This window comes from Neolamprologus multifasciatus, chromosome 20 (genome assembly GCF_963576455.1).
Source record: "Neolamprologus multifasciatus chromosome 20, fNeoMul1.2, whole genome shotgun sequence".
In the NCBI taxonomy this organism is placed as follows: domain Eukaryota; kingdom Metazoa; phylum Chordata; class Actinopteri; order Cichliformes; family Cichlidae; genus Neolamprologus; species Neolamprologus multifasciatus.
The window spans coordinates 17,834,881-17,847,692 of record NC_140458.1 but is presented as its reverse complement, the minus strand read 5'-3'; the positions used below and the strand labels follow the sequence as shown (position 1 = coordinate 17,847,692).

The 12,812-nt window shown below is 43.8% G+C and overlaps 1 protein-coding gene across 6 annotated transcripts in view; it reads right to left on the bottom strand.

Moving 5' to 3' along the window:
• LOC146494767 (immunoglobulin superfamily member 21-like) overlaps positions 1-12,812 on the bottom strand; it is a 45,917-nt gene that overhangs the window by 20,125 nt on the left and 12,980 nt on the right. For 2 of the 6 annotated variants that reach the window (XM_085145205.1, XM_085145207.1), the window contains exons 1-2: positions 11,520-12,420; positions 10,774-10,847 (exon numbers count right to left, since the gene is read on the bottom strand). The exons of 2 other annotated variants lie outside the window; for them this stretch is intronic. The gene's annotated coding sequence lies outside the window, so the exon portion shown is untranslated. Of the gene's footprint in view, positions 1-10,773; positions 10,848-11,519; positions 12,421-12,812 lie in introns of those variants that run through there. 2 more of the 6 variants (XM_085145206.1, XM_085145204.1) reach the window with 1 other exon arrangement.

The following is a 12,812-nucleotide window of genomic DNA, read 5'->3' as shown; positions in this document are numbered from 1 at the left end:
CCAGAGTGGGGACAGACTGAGGGACCCACTGCTGCACATCATCTGTGAGGCTTTGCACCCCTGATGATCCACCAGGACAAACTCAGCAGTGTGTGAGGAAGAGGAGGGGGAAGAGCCAACAGCAGCTTACAGATGGAGAGAATAGGCAGGCTGTTCCCTGTTTGTGAAGGACTGCTAGAAAAGTTTAGAATAACTAATTGTCTGTCCTGAATCAGTCTTATTAGGTAATGTTCAAATAACTATATCATTCCAGTGTTTTGTGTGGGAGAAAGTACTCAGGGCCTTCAAGTTAAACACTATGAAAGGCAGCAACAAGTTTAATATTCAGAAACCTAAATTATGTATCAGCACCAGAATGGACCTAAAAATAAATGTTTGTTTCAGTTCTATGAAGCTTTGAGTATTTTGGATTAGTAGTACTGCTGTGTTTGTTGTATCATATTGCTGTAATTGTTTATATGCTTTATATATCCTGAGGTAAGTTGATCTATAGTGTTACATCATATTCTATAAGGATGTTATGTGTTTGTATACTTTCTGCCCAGTTTGACCCATTTAGCAGAAGTCAGCCTGTTTAAGGCTCTGATATCTATTCTGTATGACTTAAAGCAGTTATGACATGGTCTGATTTTCTCACCCAATAAAGGAATATTTAATATATCAGTCTACTCTTCATTCTATCAGAAACAGTTATCACAGCTCGTACATTTTCTTTCTACACACATATGTAAGCACAAAGCCAAATGTAATAATGCCAACATATTAAACAAACAATATTTCTCATCTATATATACACTGTCAAAGATACTTGTCTTTGAGTGAAGATTTAAGGTGATAGGCAATATAAATAACTGCAACTTGAATCTTTGACCCAGAGTTCAAGTTCACTGTTGTAATACATATATATATATATATATATATATATATATATATGAAATTCCCCACTCGCCCCTGTGGGCGGTCATCCTTGGAATCCTTCAAGCTCGGGTCCTCTATCTGCTGGAGCCACTCGCCTAGCTTGGGAGTCACCGCACCTAGTGCTCTGATTACCATGGGGACCACCGTTACCTTCACCCTCCACATCCTCTCGAGCTCTTCTCTGAGCCCTTGGTATTTCTCCAGCTTCTCGTGTTCCTTCTTTCTAATGTTGCTGTCATTCTGAACCGCTACATCGATCACTACTCTTCTTCTGTTTGTCTACCACCACTATGTCCGGTTGGTTAGCCACCACCATTTTGTCCGTCTGTATCTGGAAGTCCTACTGGATCTGAGATCGGTCATTGTCCACCACCCTTGGGGGCGTCTCCCATTTTGACCTCGGGACTTCCAGGCCATATTCGGCACAGATGTTTCTGTATACTAAGCCGGCCACTTGGTTATGGCGTTCCATGTAGGCCCTGCCTGCTAGCATCTTGCACCCTGCTGTTGTGTGCTGGATTGTCTCAGGGGCATCTTTACACAGCCTGCACCTGGGGTTTTGCCTGGTGTGATAGACCCCAGCCTCTATGGATCTTGTACTCAAAGCTTGTTGTTGTGCTGCCATGATTAGTGCCTCTGTGCTGTCTTTCAGTCCAGCTTTGTCCAGCCACTGGTAGAATTTCTGGATATCAGCCACCTCCTCTATCTGCCGGTGATACATACCGTGCAGGGGCCTGTCCTTCCATGATGGTTCCTCGTCTCCCTCCTCTTTCTTGAGTTTCTGCTGCCTGAGGTATTAACTGAGCACTCGGTCAGTTGGGGCCATCTTTGCGATGTATTCTTGGATGTTTGTTGTCTCATCTTGGACTGTGGTGCTGACACTCACCAGTCCCCGGCCCCCTTCCTTCCGCTTAGCGTACAGCCTCAGGGTGCTGGACTTGGGGTGAAACCCTCCATGCATGGTAAGGAGCTTTCTTGTCTTTATGTCAGTGGCTTCTATCTCCTCCTTTGGCCAACTTATTATACCAGCTGGGTACCTGGTACCTACTTGGGTGGCTGTAGCTCAGGTGGTAGAGCAGGTCATCTACTGATCGGAAGGTTGGTGGTTCGATCCCTGGCTTCCCCAGTTTGCATGTCAAATATCCTTGGGCAAGATACTAACCCCAAATTGCCCTCCGATGCATCCATCGGAGTATGAATGTGTGTGTGAATGTTAGTTAGAAAAGCACTTAGAAAAATGTGCTTGTGCGAATGGGTGTGAATGGGTGAATGTACAAGTTGTGTACAGCGCTTTGAGTGCTCAGAAAGAGTAGAAAAGCGCTATATAAGAACCAGTCCATTTACCATTTACCATTTACCTGATCACGGGCAGGGCGTAGGTGTTGATAGCCCAGATCTTGTTCTTACCGTTCAGCTGACTCCTCAGGACTTGCCTGACCCTCTGCAGGTACTTGGTGGTTGCAGCTTTCCTAGCTGCCTCTTCATGGTTCCCATTCGCCTGCAGGAACCCCAAGTACTTGTAACTGTCCTCTATGTCTGCAATGTTGCCTTCTGTTAGCTCGATCCCCTCAGTTCTGACTACCTTCCCTCTCTTTGTTATCATCTGACTACACTTCTCCAGCCCGAATGACATCCTGATGTCATTGCGTAGTGTGGATCAGTGAATCGATGTCTCGTTCACTCTTGGCACACAGCTTGATGTCATCCATGTACAGGAAGTGGCTGACAACTGCTCCGTTCCGTAGTCGGTATCCGTAGCCAGTCTTGTCAATGATCTCACTGAGGGGGTTGAGGCCTATGCAGAACAGCAGTGGGGACAGAGCATCTCCTTGGTAGATCCCGCACTTGATGGTGACTTGTGCTATGGGCTTGGAGTTGGCCTCTAGTGTTGTACGCCACATCCCCATTGAATTCCTGATGAAGGCTCTTAGGGTCCTGTTGATCTTGTACAATTCTAGGCATTCCAGTATCCAGCTGTGGGGCATTGAGTCATAGGCCTTCTTGTAATCAATCCAGGTAGTGCACAGGTTGGTCAACCTGGTCTTGCAGTCTCGGCTGACTGTTCTGTCTACCAGTAGCTGGTGTTTTGCACCTCTGGTATTCTTGCCAATCCCTTTCTGTGCCCCGCTCATGTATTGACCCATGTGCCTTTTCATCTTAGCCGATATGATGCCTGACAGGAGCTTCCATGTAGTACTGAGGCAGGTTACTGGTCGGTAGTTGGGTGGGACCGGTCCCTTCTTGGGGTCCTTGGGGATCAGGACTGTCCGACCTTCGGTTAGCCATTCCGGGTGTCTCTCGTCAACTAGCAGCTGGTTTTTGTGCTGCCAGACACTCGTGGAGTGCAGTCAGCTTCTTCAGCCAGTAGGCGTGAACCATGTCGGGGCCTGGTGCTGTCCAACTCTTCATACTAGAGACCCTTGCTTGGATGTCTGCCACCGTGATGGTTACTGGACCCTGTTCAGGGAGGTTGCTATGGTTTGCCCTCAGATCCACTAGCCACTGAGCATTGCCGTTATGGGTTGCGTCCTTCTCCCATATGCTCTTCCAGTATTGCTCCGTCTCCAGCCTTGGTGGTGCTGTTCTCTTATTGTTCCCCTGCCACTGAGAGTACACCTTTGCTGGTTCTGTGGAGAACAGCTGGTTATTTTTCTTTTCTGCTGAAAAGAAAATTGGAAGAAGTGAGAGTTCATTGAAAAGAGTACACAGATAGATAATTAAGTACAATTAAGAAGAAAGAAGAGAAAGAGAAAGAAGAGAAAACCACAAAAATCATATAATAATAATAAATTTTATTTATAAAGCGCCTTTCAAGACACCCAAGGACACTGTACAAAAGGATAAAACACATAATAGAACAATGACACAATGAAGGACAATAAAACAAAAGCACAAGATAAAATTAACGACAGTGGGAAGAAAAAACTCGCTTTTAACAGCAAGAAATTCCAGGAGAACCAGGCCAAACAGGTCAAACAGGTAGTGGGCAGTATGCAAGGGGTTACCTGTGATGGCCCTAGTTTTCCTGAAACAGGAGGTGCTGGTGATGGCCTCCAGGGATGGCAGAGGGCAGCCAATGATTTTTTGGGCAGTGTTATTTACCCTTTGTGCAGCCTTCCTGTTGTCAGTCGTGGCCTCTGCATTTCAAATACCAAGGCAGTAGGAGAGCTGCTCCACTTCTACCACTCCTCACAGTAGAAGGCCAGCAGCAGCTTATGGTGGTGTCATCGGCATACTTGACATCTGAAGGTGGACCACTTTGGTGGTAAGGATGTCTGGGATTATAGTGTTGAATGCTGAGCTATAGTCCACAAAGAGCATCCTCACATAACTCTTACTGTTCTCCAGATGGCTCAGTGCTCTCTGAAGTGTGATGGTGAAGGTCTCCTCCCAATTCATATCCCCAATACATAATTTCCCCTTGGGATCACAATAAAGTACTTTGATTCTGATTTTGATTTGATTTGTAAGCAAAATGGTAGGAGTCAGGACAGGGCCGTATTCAGTCTCTAAGGTGCGAAGACACTATCTGTTCAAAACACTTCATGACTACAGATGAGAGGGTTATAGGTCTGTAGTCATTAAGGCTGTCTATTCCAGGTTTGTGGGGATGGGAATGACACCATTCCCACCTGACATAAGTCAGAGAGAGGTTGAACAGCCTGGTGATGATCCCCTACCAGTTGGTCCTCGCAGCCCCTGGGATGCTGTCTGGGCCAGCAGCTCTCCTGGGGTTCACCACTCTCAGTCTCCTCTTAACCTCATGTTCCTGGAGGGACAGGGGTGTGTTCCTGGTGCGGGAGAGAAGGAGGGCAGGGGTGTGGGAGAGGGGTTGTCTCAAACTGGGCAAAGAAGGTGTTAAGCTCCTCTCCAAGTGTGAGGCTGCTGTCAGGGGCTGGGTGGCTCTGGCCTTTGATGTTGGAGAGGGCTTGGATGTCTCTCCACACCTGGTGGGGGTAGTCAACTGCCAAGAAGCACACTACCTTCCTTGACATGCTTCCTCATGTTGGCTTTGGCAGTGCTGTACAGAGAACTGTCCATCAGCCTTAAGGCTGAGTTTCAAGTTCTGTTCAGACCTTGATTGCGGTTTGAAAAAAACTCGGATGTTTTTTGTCATGGTCCTGGGTGTTTTCCAGTGTTTTATGTTTGACTTCTATTTCCTGATTATTGGTTATTCATTTGTTGTTTGTTTTGTTCTCTTGTTTGTTTTGTTCTCATGCTATTTGTTGTCCACATATTTGTGAATTGTGTCTTGTTTCCTGTTTTATTTTGATACTCCCAGTCCTACGTGCAGTGAGTCTAGTTTTGCTTCCCCTTGTCTCGTTATGTATAATTAACCCCAGCTGTGTCTCCCTCCTGTTTCTCATTCCCTGATTGCTCCTGTGTGTATATAAGCCCTGTGTTTTCTCCTGATTTTTACTGGTCCGTCTGTGTTCCTCTGACAGTTCTCCCTGATTATCCTTCTTCATGTTCTCGCTGTCGCCTCGTGTTCAGGATTGTTGTTTAGTTCTTAGTTTCCGTATTTAACCTGTGACTGGAATATTAAAGACTGCCCGTCCTGTGACTAAACAGAGTTTGAAAGACGGTGAGCCCACTCAACTTCCACTACAACCACCACTACTATTGTCAGCTGCCCAGCCGTCAGCTCAGTCATCTACTCCACTACCCGCTCCACTCCCACCACAACCATCACTTTGGTCACCAGCTCAGTTCCCAGTGTTGTCACCAGTTCTGTCGCCAGCTCAGGCTCCTCAGCTCTGAGCACAAGGTAAGCGGCGGGGCCAGACGGCATCACCGACCCTTTGCTGCAGTGCTGTGCTAACCAGCTAGCAGGTGTGTTCACTTAAATTTTCAACATGTCCCTGGCTAAGTCTGTGGTCCCCACATGCTTCAAGAGCTCTACCATCATCCCTGTCCCCAAGAACAAGCAGCCCTCATGCCTGAATTACTACCGGCCAGTTGCACTGACATGGGTGTTGGACTTCCTCACTGGCGGTACTCAGGTGGTGAGGGTGGGTAGCTGCATCTCCAACAGCATCAACATCAGCACGGGAGTGCCACAGGAGTGTGTCCTCTCCTCTCTACTCCCTCTACACTTCAGACTGTGTGGTCACCCAAGGCTCCAATACCATTGTGAAGTTCGCTGACGACACAGTGGTGTTGGACGCCATCTCCAACAACGATGAGGCGGCCTACATGGATGAAGTGAAGAATCTTGCATCGAAGTGCCAGGACAACCACCTCCAGCTGAGCGTTGGCAAGACCAAGGAGGGGGTGGTGGACTTCAGAAGGAGTCAGCACAGAGACTACAAGCCCATTATCATTAATGGAGCTCCAGTGGAGAGTGTGCAGTCCTCAGTATCTCGGTGTCCACATCTCCTCAGACCTGACATGGTCTGCCCACATTCAGGTCCAGACCAAAAAGGCTAGGCAGCGCCTGTATTACCTCTGACAACTGAGGAAGTTCAGGGTCTCTCCAGTGATCCTCAGGACTTTCTATACAGGCGCTGTGGAGAGCATCCTCACACAGAACATCACATCCTTGTATGGAAACAGCTGTGTCAAGGATAAAAAAGCTCTTCAGAGAGTGATCTGTATGGCAGAACGCTGCTGCAGGACAGCTCTCCCTTCCCTTCAGGACATTTACGTCAGGAGATACTGGACTAGAGCAACTCAGATTTTGAAGGACCTGTCCCATCCCAGCAATGAACTGTTCCAGCTTCTGAAATTAGGCAGAAGGTTCCACACCATCTGAACAAAAACAGAGAGGCTCAAGAGGAGTTTTTATCCTCAGGTCATTCGTGTGTTGAATCAGCTTACTCTGGACCCCTGGAGACAGCGCAACCTGTTTCACCTCGGAGCTCTACTGGGCCGTCTCAGCAATCACTCTCTGCTGAGAGCATGGGTGAGTTAACTCAGCTGCCTCAGTCCTCTGCTGGAAACTCGAGTGAGCTCATTCGGCCAGCTGAGGACTGCACCCTGCTGTCACTGCCTGGACAGAGCCAGTGCCCTGCACAGCTCCAGCCAGCTTCGTTGTGGCCAGAGGACTCCGCGCCTGCTGGAGGCTCCAGGGAGTCCATCCAGCCTGCAGCACCACCACCTACGGTTTCCTGCCATTGCCTGCAACGCCACCACCTGCACAATCGTTTGCGGCTGCCAAGCTGCCGTCCGGGCCAGTTCTGTTGCCTGGTCCTGGTCTGATCCTGCCTCATCTCCTGCGGCTGCCATGCCGCCATCGGGTCCTGCTCGGTCTGCACGTCCACTGTGGTTTTCAAGTTGGATTCAGAAGCGTAATTTGTTTACATTAGATGATTAGATTAGATTAGATTAGATTAGATTAGATTAGATTAGATGAAACGTTATTAATTCCTCGGGTGGGTTCCTCCGGGAAATTCGGTTTCCAGTAGCACAGCACTGACAGAAGTTGCATGTTACAGATACAATAAGGGGAATGAGAGTAAGGACATAAGCATAAATATACCATATATACACATATACACATATATTAATACAGAATATATAATATGGATAAATAGGAATGCACATTTGAGTGAGTATATTGCACAATGATTATTGCACAGTCGAATATAAGAAAAAAACAAATATTGCACAGTGTAAAAAAGCACTGCAGCTCAGTTGTTCCCACCCTCCCTTGTCCTCCTGTCTCCACTCCCTCTCCCTTCCAGTGAGGAGTTAAACAGTCTGATGGCGTGTGGGACAAAGGAGTTTTTTAGTCTGCTGGTTTTTGACTTTGGGAGAAGTTTGTTGTTTGTATCAGAATATGACAGCAGTTCTGTCATTTTAGCCAATGGTACCATACCCAACTTTTAGCAGTCCCTCAAGGGTGTCCTATTTCACCATATTTATTCATACTGATCAGTGAAATGTTATTCATGTTAAAAATGCAATGACATTAAGGAACTACAGGTATTGGGTACAGATTATATCATTTGCAGACAGCCAGTGTTGGGGAGTAACGGAATACATGTACCGCCGTTACGTATTTAAAATACAAAATATGAGTAACTGTATTCCGTTACAGTTACCGTTTAAAAAGGTGGTACTTAGAATACAGTTACTTTGTTGAAATAAATGGATTACACGGCGGTACTTCCCTGTTTCATATTGTCGCGTCAGGACTGTTTGGGTTTTGTTTGAAAGCTACCTTCTGTTGTTCCAGGTGGCAGTGTTACGGTTGCCATGGTTACAGGGTTACGCTCTCTCTCTGCGTGTTTCCTGGGTGAGAGAGCGCCTGTTGTTGTTGTGCTAAGCTAATAGGCAGAATGCTACAGGTATAGCTCTAAAGAATGTAGCATCATAGGCAGTGTAGTCCGTGCTGCAGGGAGAATGGACTGCCATACCCGTTATGTGTCTGTGAGCGAGGGAGGGAGAAAAAGGAAAAGTTCGAGCTGTCATCGAGCAAAAACGGGAGCTGGAAGCATGTAAATATAATAATAACCACTGCAGCCAAGAAGAGAGCCTGACGAGCCCAGTTGTAAGTAAGCTATTAAGACTCGACTGTACACCGTGTTCGTGTTTTCCTCCAAAAACAATAAGTTCCGTTGGAGCAGCCTTTCAACGCCTCTCTCTGTCTCTCGCTAGCAAAGTTGACCCAGACAACAAAGTAAAGCTAGTTTTCGGCTACGAGCCGACACAGAACCCACCGTATTAGCCAGAGGTCCCTTTACTACGGTTCGGAGCCGCGGACCTTCAGTAACAGTAATAAATCACAGCAATAGTACATTCATGTAGTTGTAAACAGCATGATAATATATTAAGTAATCCAAAGTATTCAGAATACGTTACTCTCATTGAGTAACGTAACGGAATACGTTACAGAATACATTTTGGGGCATGTATTCTGTATTCTGTAATGGAATACATTTTAAAAGTAACCTTCCCAACACTGCAGACAGCACACCAGTATAAACCAGTGTTGCCAACTTAGCAACTTTGTCGCTATATTTAGCGAGTTTTCAGACCCCCTAGCGACTTTTTTTCTACAAAAAGTCGCTAAAAAAAAGACGTGAAAGCGCATATCGCTTTTACTCTCAACAAGCAGCGGGTGCTGTAACGCAGTCAGTTCTTCTTTTATTCTTTTACTTTTATGCTGTTTTGTGGATCACAAGGTTTAAAACTACTTATAAACACACACACACAAAGTAACTCCACCAGAGTGCCTATTTCGGGTCACTTTTGCCGGTCCAAGCCCGGGTAAAGGAGCAGGGTTGGAATTGTGACATTAAAAAAACAATAATTGCTAAAATAAATTTAATTTGTAGTTCTAAATAAATTCTAAATGCATTTAGGACGTTTTTTACTCACTTTATGTCTCTTCCACGATGTTATTTCTCTCTCCAACAACATAGATTACAATTACATTAGCATGACCAATTATGCAAATTAGGTGATGACATCATTTAGAAACTTCTAGCGACTTTTAGGACAGCCAATAGCGATTTTCCTTACTGAGGAGTTGGCAACACTGGTATAAACATCAAATTCCAAAAAAATTAAACTTCTGGCTTTGAAGACATTCATGTTAGGCAATATTGGGCAGAATTAACCTGACAAAAATAAGTTTACCAAGCTGTATCTGTCCAATGCACAAATGCAATTAAATACATTTATAAAATTAATAAATGCAACAAACTTCAGTTTTTTATTTGGAGAAATAAACCTCCCTACATGAAAAAAATGATCAAAAATACAAAAGATGGAAACCTGAAAGCTGCTGATTTTGACTGCTTTAAAAATAAACTGGTTAAAATCCTAGATCAAATAATCACGTGACTCACTTTGGCTTTGTATTTTTTAAATCACCTAGTCAGTAAAGCTGGTGATTTAAATTTTCTTATCACAGACTGTGGTTAACAAGAGTTCGACAGACAGATACACAAAGATACCTGCAGTTGTTGTACATCCATAAACTTTCACCTCCCAGCACTTAATGTTAAATAATAGGCATGCTCTGTATCATATACTTGAACTTAGTTACAGTCTATGAAAGTGCTGTAGCCAACACAGTGCAGAGCAGTTACCTAAACTCTACTCCCATCAAAGTTGTTTTGTTAATAGTGTAACATCCTCTCTTAGTTATGCTGCAACAAGCTTTGGCTGCTGGGGGCTTCCCATGATGTGCTGACTATTTCTTCTTCACTCACCTTTTTTATTCACTGTGTGTTCGTACACGACTCTGCATTATTCATCATTAGTTATGCTGTAAAATGATGCTGAAAAACTAGTTCATGCATTTATTACTATTAATAGGCTGGACTACTGTAATTCCTAAAAAACTCCCTGAAAAGCCTTCAGTTAATCCAAAATGCTGCAGCAAGAGTACTGACAGGGACTAGAAAGAGAGGCTTACTTGTTGTTCCTAGAGTGTTTAAAAGTAGAAGAGCCTTTTCTGTGGAACCAGCTTCAAGTTTGGATTGGGGAGACAGATACCCTCTCTACTTTGAAGACTTCCTTTCCTTTCCTTTCCTTCCTTTTCCTTTCCTTCAAAGCACTTACTCATAAAGGATCATGTGATTATTGGGGTTTTCTCTATCTTCTTTCTATTATTGCAGGGTCTTTACCTTAGAATATAAAGCACCCTGAGGCAACAGCAGAGCATCTGAGCAGTACTTCTAACATTACACAAAGCAAGATTGCTGTCATACTGTCCATAAAGTGCTGGGCTTTGGGGCAAGCCTAAGGGCCTAGCTGCTGGTGAAGATTTTGAGTCCTGCTTTTTCTGTCCTGTCATGAAAATGATATCTCCCTCAGTTTGTCAACATAACATCTGGTACAGGACAGCTGTGATAAAAGACAGAGAGGAAGTTTCTACAAACCGCTGGACCCAATACAGACCTAGCTTAGTCTCGATGGTCTCCCTCACTCATTTTTCCTCAGGGTGAATGTAGCTGTTGATAATGACGTGGACTCTGAAAAGAACAAATTACACTTCTGTAAAACCTTTTACTGCTGTATTTTTAAAAATCTAACATTTCATGTACAGTTTTCTCTCACAATGTTACCAGGCTGCTGATTTTTCTGTAGATGGATATAAAACAGTTTTAATCAGTTTGTTTATATCATGCTCAGGTTTATGCTAAAAGGTTTATGCTAAAATCTCAAATGCAACATTTAATTTCTAGATAATTCTGATATTTACAATAAATCTGGACCTCTCCAGATTGTGTGGTTGATCATGAATTGTCTAAAATGAGGTGAACAAAGACTGAGTAGTGAATTATTCAAACTCATGGACTATGAGAGGAACACAGCAACACAAATAGGGAAAATTGCAGCAGTCCCATCAAGAGGTGATAATAAAATAAATACGAAAAGTGAGTGTTAACCAGTCTTTGACAACAAGAGGCTGCAGTGGGACAGAGACATCCAATTTCAATGGGAAGTAAACTGGGATGTCATCAACACAAAAGTTTAAGGAAATATTATATTTCTTGATAATGAATCCCAAAGGTAGCATGTATAATGAGAACAGAGCAGAACCCAAAACAGGCCCCTGTGGTATACCACACAGGGCAGAACAAGAAGAATATTCACTACTGGCAACAGAAAAAGACCTCTTTCACAAATATTATTTAAATTACCATAAAATGGTGTCTTTCCGACCAACTTGTTGTGATGGACCATGTCAAAGGCAGCGGCTAAATCTATAAGAACTAAAACAGCAGAACATTCTGAGTCAACAGTTAAAAGATAATTAAAAACTCTCAGTACTGTCACGGGATTTAAAACCAGACTGGAACACTTCACAAACACAATCAACATCCAAAATGGTCTGAAGTTGCTTAAACTTTTTCCACATGATTTGACTTCAGTAATACAGTGTTCGTCTAAAATGTGATTGTCGTAAAGTGGAGCGCAGGTGGAGGAAAACTCACCTAAATGTTCATCTCCTCTACCTAAAGGACCTCTTAGCTTCTTTTAATAATGCTATCAGAGATGCGAGGGCTGCCTATTTCTTACACTTGGTTGCAAAGAGCAGAGGAATCCTAAGGTGCTATTTAACACCATTAGTAGCTTTGTTACTCCTGCTCTTCCCGCGGCCCCGTTTTCTTTCTTTTCTGCTTGCAAAGATGAAGAATGTAAGAATGAACTTTTCTCATTCAGCACCTGTTATATCTATCTCCACCTCATCACGCCCTGTCATTTTGGATATTTTCTCTCCTGTTTCACTACCTGAGCTGGCAAAATTAGTGAATTCAGTGAAAGCATCCTCTTGTCCACTTGGCATTGTACCTGCATCATTATGAAAAATGTCTTCCAGGTTATTGGTCCATCTGTGCTCACTCTAATCAACCCTTCACCGGCGTCTGGTATAGTTCTGGTTTATTTTAAAAATGCTGCTATTCTCTCACTTTTAAAAGAACCTCAGTTAGACCCCCTCTCTTTGGAGCAGCTACAGACCTATCTCTAAATTACCGTTAATTGCTAAGTTTCTAGAAAAGGTTGTGGCTAAGCAACTTATAGCGGATCTGGACAAAGATAACATTTGCGATAAGTTTCAGTCCGGCTTTCTCAGAGCTCACTCCACAGAAACAGCCCTTCTTATGGTCTTAAGTGACATTTTGATGAGTAATGATGCAGGAAAATGTTTGGTCCTACTTATAATAATGGATTGGATTTATATAGCGCTTTTCAAGGCACCCAAAGCGCTTTACAATGCCACTATTCATTCACTCCGATACCGATACCAATATCATAAATTTGGATATCTGCCGATACCGATATGAATCTGATATAGTGTGTTTTTTAATCAATAACACTGTTTTTTTTTAAATATCTTGCTGCATTTTGTATAAGTTCATAGTCAAGTTTAAATAAACAACAACACTTAAGCTATTCTGTTATACCTGTATGTAAAAAATACACTGCACCCA